The sequence below is a fragment of the Phyllostomus discolor genome, chromosome 2 (assembly GCF_004126475.2).
Source record: "Phyllostomus discolor isolate MPI-MPIP mPhyDis1 chromosome 2, mPhyDis1.pri.v3, whole genome shotgun sequence".
Taxonomy (NCBI): Eukaryota; Metazoa; Chordata; class Mammalia; order Chiroptera; family Phyllostomidae; genus Phyllostomus; species Phyllostomus discolor.
In genome coordinates, this window is record NC_040904.2 from 151,612,437 (window position 1) to 151,619,313 (window position 6,877).

Below are 6,877 nucleotides of genomic sequence, written 5' to 3' on the forward strand. Positions count from 1 at the left end.
CAGGATGCCCACAGAAATGACAGTACTGGTGAAAAATAAATGGAGAAGTTAAGTCTATACAAAGAAAAACTGGGAACCAACAGTGGAGGGAAAGAAACTAAGACTCAAATCAATGATTTGGAGCAAAAGGAAGAAATAAACATCCAACTAGAACAGAATGACGAAACAAAAATTCAAAGAAAAAGGAGAGGCTTAGGAACTTCTGGGACAACTTTAAATATTTTAACATCTGAATCATAGGGGTGCCAGAAAGAGAAGAGGAAGACCAAGAAATTGAAAACTTATTTGAAAAAATAATGAAAGAAAACTTCCTTAATCTGGCAAAGGAAACAGACATAGAAGTCCAGGAAGTTCAGTGAGTTCCAAAGAAGTTGAACCCAAGGAGGAGCACACCAGGGCACGTGATGATTACATTACCCAAGATTAAAGATAAGGAGAGAATCTTAAAAGCAGCAAGAGAAAAGGAAACAGTTACCTACAAAGGAGTTCCCATCAGACTGTCAGCAGATTTCTCAAAAGAAACCTTGCAGGCAAGAAGTATTCAAAGTCATGAAAAGCAAGGATTTGCAACCTAGATTCTCTCCAGAAAAGCCATCATTTAGAACAGAAGGGCTGATAAAGTGCTTCCCAGACAAGGTAAAGCTAAAGGAGTTCATCAATATCACCAAGCACTTATATGAAATGTTAAAGGGACTTATCTAAGAAAAAGAATATCAAAACTATGAACAGTAAAGTGACAACAAGCTCACTATGATCAACAACTAAACTTAAAAACAAAACAAACTAAGCAAACAACTAGAACAGGAACAAAATCACAGAAATGTAGATCACATGGTGGGTTATCAGTGGAAAGAGGGAGGGGGAGAATGGGGGGAATGGTACAGGAAAAAGAAGCATAATTGGTAGATAAATAATAGGGGGATGTTAAGAAAAGAGCCAAAGAACTTAAATGCACGACCCATGGACATGAACCAAAGGAGGGGGGACTGCTGGAGGAAAGTGGGGTACAGGACAAAGGGAGATAAAGGGGAGAAAATGGGACAATTGTAATAGCATAATCAATAAAATATACTTTAAAAGAAAGGAATGGCACTCACACAAGGAAGTATAATGCCTGTCTAAAAGATATCCAGCCATGTAATGTGAAAAATAGAAACATTTATTGAAGCAGATACAAAATACAAAAAATATGTACACAGGACAGTGATGCTTCAGTCCCCTTTAAGTAGGCACCTTGGAATCTCACACAGTTCTCCTAATTGCTATCAGCTGCCCAGTCTATTTTCCTGAATCTCACTGATGGTCTGAAAGCGCTTCCCTTTCAAAGGTGATTTTAATTTTGAGAAAAGCCAGAAGTGACAGGGCACCAAATCTGGACTGTACAGGGGCTGAGTCACCTGAGTAATTTGATGTTTCACTAAAAAATTCTACACAAGATGTGATGCATGAGCAGATGCACTGTTGTGATAAAGCTGCCAGTCACCAGTTGCCCACAACTGTGGCCTTCTGAATCATCCAAATAGTTTCCACAGAGGAATGTTCAAGCTTAATGCAAAATTTGATGCAAATTCGATTTTCTACTCTCTCAGTCATTTCGAATGAGATGGCCACGCAGTATGTATGCTCACTCAACTGTGTCTACTGCCTCCACTGACCAGTACAGTGAAGTCATCATCATACAGGCATGCCCACTCCAGTCCACTCTCCTTGGCTGCCAGGTTACATGGATGTCGCGCATACCATTCTCATTATATTTACAATGGCTGGACTTTTTCTGGACAGACCTCGGTGTATTAGTGTTCATGGGAGATTGGTCACTTATAGGAGGATTGATTAAATGAGTAAATGTATTGAAGATTATACATAAAGATAATATATAATATAACTCAGTCTGAAGAGACAAAGCAAACATCATAACCAGAGCCAGATATGACACAGATACTGAATTAGGCAGAAAATTTAAAAATAACTGTAATTAATATGTTAAAAACTCTAGTAGAAAAAGTAGACAACATGAAAAAGCAGATGTGTAATATCAACAGAGTGATGAAAATTCTAAGAAAGAATCAAAAAGAAATGCTATAAATAAAAACCATAGTAACAGAAAGGAAGAATGCCTTTAATGAGCTCATCAGTAGACTTGACATAGCCAACAAAAGAAAAAAATTCAGTGAGCTTGAAGATAAGTAAATAAAAACTTCCCAAGTTAAAATTGAAAGGAAAAAAAAAGTGAAAAAAATAACACAATTCCAGAATGGAAATTCCAAGAACTGGAGAACGGTTTCAAAAAATGTCACAAAACTACAGATCTTTAAGAATCCCAAGCAGAACAAATTACCATAACCCTGCATCTAGGAATATCATATTCAAACTGAGGAAAACCAAAGACAAAGAGAAAATCTGGAAAGAGCCAAAGTGAAAAGAACAGCTTACATATGAAAATACAAAAATAAGAATTAAAACAGACTTCTCATCAGAAACCATGTGCTATTTATTCTTTATTGCTATTGTAATGAATTATCAAAAACTTAGTGACTTAAAATAACATCAATTTTATTTTATAGATCTGATGGCTGAGCGTCCAACATCAGCCTCAGTGGGCTAAAATTAAGGTGCTGTCAAGGCTGCACTTACTCTGGAAGTTCAAGGAGAAAATCTATTTTCTTGTCTTTGTTAACTTTCTAGGACCCGCCTGCATCCTTCTACTGAAGGCCTCTCTCCTTTATCTTCAAAGCCTGAAATATTGCCCTTGAGTCCTTTGCAAGCAACCACCTCTCTAGTTCTCTCTCTTCTGCCTCCCTTTTCTACTCATAAAAGCCCTTGTTATTACATGGTCCATTCAGACAATTCAGGAAATGTATTCATTCAAGGTTATTTGATTGCCAATCTTAGTTTCATCTATAATCTTGATTTTTATTTTTCATTTAATGTAACAAATTCACAGAAGAAAAAAAAGGTATAGAGATTGGAAAGGAAGAAATAAAACTTCACAGATGACATGACTATGCAGATAATTCCAAAGAATTAACAACAGCAACAACAACAACAACAACAACAACAACAACATTTGGAACTGGTAAGTGAGCATAGCAATGTTGCAGAATGCAAGGTTAATATGCAAAAGTTGATTACTTTCCTATATGCTAACACCAAAAATTTGAAATTTAAAATAACACCTTTTTAAGTACCACCTCAAAAATGAAATAAGTATAAACTTAACAAACTGTCTATATGACCTATATGAGGAAAACTACAAAGCTTTACAAAACATCAAAGAAGATCTAAATAAATGGAAAAATATTCCATGTTCATGGACATAAAGATTAAATATTAAGAGGTCAATTATTTCTAACTTCATCTATAGATTCAACACCATCCCAATCAAAATCTCATCAAGCGTTTTAATTAAATTATACAGAAAGAGAAAAGGTTCAGAATAGCTAACATAATACTGAGGAGAAAGAACAAAGTTGGAGGACTTGAACTACCTGATTTTAAGATTACTATAAGGCTACAATAATCAGCACAGCATGGTATTGATAAAATTATAGACACAGGGATCAAGGGAATAGAATACAGTCCAGAAATAGACCCACAGAAACAAAGTCAACTTATCTTTGACAAAGGAGTAAAGGCAATTCAATAGAGATAGGATAGTCTTCTCAACAAATGGTGCCAGAACAATTGGATATCCATATGCAAAACAAATTATCCTAGACCAAAATCATAGCATGGTACTCAGAAAAATGAAAAATTAAGATCTTACATCAAAGACTTGCTATTTTTTCTATCCCTTGCATTTCTTTTGTCTATTAATTATATATGAGACTTGTGCTTGGACATTAAAAGACAGACTTGTGCACTCTTTGGTGCTCCTTGGAGGGAGGATGGTGCTTGACTGATACTGATGAGATGGACCATCTGGATTGGTGCTGACTTAGCAACTCATTTTCAGGGGATGATATTATTTCCATTCTTGCTTGAAATGACAATATGTAATATGGTCCATAAAGACCAGTGAAAGAAAAAATAGATTATAAACTCTTATTTATGAGAAAGAGAAAATAAACAGTTAAGTTGGAAATAATATGGAATTATGACTTACATATTGGTACTTTTTCTGCTCTCAGTACAAAGGTCACTTCTCTGAGGTCATTGTTCTATCGTGTGTATATAAAACAATTCATTATGTACCTCTAGTACCTATTTTGGTTTTCTTCACTAAAAACGCAAGGACTCCTTGAAGAGACATTTATACCATATTTGGGATGGAGAAACCCAAGTTGAGCTCAGAATATTTTGTAGCCTGTTATTTGTTGCTTAATATTTTGTTACTATCACCATCATTCTTGTGACAGCTATGCAAGTAGATTTTACGCAGCCTCATCTGCTGAGTACTTACCATATGCTAGGCTCTGCACTACACCCTATATTATTATTGTCAACTCTTGACTTCCCTAGAAAAAAGTACCTGTTGATTAACCAAAGCTAAGTTTGTTAAACTTTTCATAATAAAGGAATAAGATCTTGATACTCTTACTATATTGTCTGAGAAAGGGGAGGTAAAAGGTGAATATTAATAGGGCTTGAAGGAGAGTATGAGCTCAAGTGGTGTAACAAGAGTCTTTCAATGAAGGGAGACTGAACTTGAGGAACTTTGTGAAATTTGCATGTGAGGTGTTTTTTTGGCTTACTGGCAACAGTGATGCAAGGTTCTTGAAGTGTCGGTACATGAGCAGTTATTTGGTAATCTGTTAACACAGACGAACAACATATTGTCTTGAGAAGAAGGTTACTTATCTAGTTTAGAAAACTATTTTTTAGATAAAATGATTTTTTGTGATTTCTTGAAATTATTTTCAATAATTTCATGATTTATAGTCTTACTTTCCTGATAAAGAATTTCCTGGCACAAATAGTAAAGTCACCTCAACCCAGGCGGTCCCATGTCTCAGCCCTGCTTGTTAAGCTATGTGGATGAAGGTAGTCTCAGTTATCACTGGGACCTAGATGTCAACCTGTCCTATGACCTCTGACTCCTGTGTTGATGTGTTGGTCTATTTTTTTGACATGTTCTAATCTAGACATAGAGTTTAGCTCTTCAAAATAATACACTCACATCACACCAAGGCATTAATATTCATTAATTTGGAATGCTTTCTAAAAGTTTCATAGGGCATTGAAGGCAAGATTGACAATCTCAGACTTAAGTCAAACTTTGTTTTCCAAAGTTTGTCCTCAGCTGTACAATCACAAGGGATAGGTATATTTTTTTCTTTTCTTCAGACAGTTTCTTTCCCCTACCAGAATTTCCTCATGTCCTCCCAAGAATATCCCATTTCCTTACCTTTTAAAAAAATGCAGAGTTGTTTTTTCTCTTCCTTTAAGTCTGACAGGAATGGAATCCATTGCCCGGGGCTCGGCTCCCAGGACCTACATAGGGCCGAGTGGAGGTTCAAGGAGTAGTTTAAATAGAATTTCAGCTTTGGGTGCTGAAGGCGGGGCCTGGTGCCTTCTCCTTGAGTCTATGGGGAAGTTTATTCCCTTCTTTGGTTTACAAGATCAGTATAATGGATATACCACATGGACTCTTCATTTTAGGAGGCGATTCCCTATGGTACTGATTAGGGATATGAGGGTTAGGAGGATTAGGAAGTATAGGATTGATGCTGTCTGGCCGATGATGATATAAGGGTGCTTAACTGGTTGACCTCCGATTTATGTCAGTGTGAATAGGACTGCTACAAGTAGTCAGAATAAGCACTGGCTGAGGGGGAAAAATTATGCTCTATTGTTTAGATGTCGTCCCAATATGATGGATAGGATTAAGAGAGATAGTACTAGGGCTAGTGCACCTCCAAGTTTGTTTGGGATAGAGCATAGGATTGCATAGGCAAGGAGGAAGTATCATTCTAGTTTAATGTCTGATTTGAGTTGATTTGCCGGTATATAGCTGTCGGGGTCTCCCAGGAGGTCTGGTGAGACTAGGACTAGTATCCATAGGATGGTGAGTATAGTTAGGAATCCTAGGACGTCTTTGATGGTGTAATAGTGGTGGAACAGGGTTATATCTGAGTCTGATGGGATGCCTGTAGGGTTGTTAGATCCAGTTTTGTGTAGGAATAAAAGGTGAACTATCACTAAGGCTGATAGGAGGAAGGGAAGTAGGAAGTGGAAGGCAAAAAATCGAGTAAGGGTGGCTTTGTCTATGGAGAAGCCGCCTCAAATTCATTGGACGAGATCTGTTCCAGTGTAGGGATAGCGGAGAGGAGGCTGGTGAGGACAGTGGCCCCTCAGAAGGATATTTGTCCTCATGGTAGGACATAGCCTATGAATGCAGTAGCTATGACTGCAAAGAGGAGAAGGATGCCAACGTTTCATGTTTCTGAATATGTGTAGGACCCATAATGCAGTCCTCAGCCTACATGTAAGTAGAGGCAGATGAAGAATATAGATGCCCCTTTGGTGTGGAGGTAGCGAAGGACTCATCCGTAGTTGATGTCTCGGCAGATGTGGGTTACAGAGTTGAATGTGGTAGCTGCGTCGAATGTGTAATGCATAGCTAGGAATAACCCTGTCAAGATTTGTATGGCTAAGCATACTCCTAAAAGAGAACCAAAGTTTCATCATGATACAAGGCTCGAGGGGGCGGGGAGGTCTACCAGGGAGCTGTTGATAATTTTTAGGAGGGGGTGGGTTTTTCGAATGTTGGTCATTACTGTTCTTATAGTTGAAATACAATGGTGATTTTTCATATCACTGGTCGTGGGTATAGCGTTGTAAGAATAATGGCAGTGTATGTTCTGTTTATTCTGCGTATTATTTTTGTGTTGAGCTTTTTTGGGTTTTCTTCAAAGCCTTCTCAATTTACAGGGGT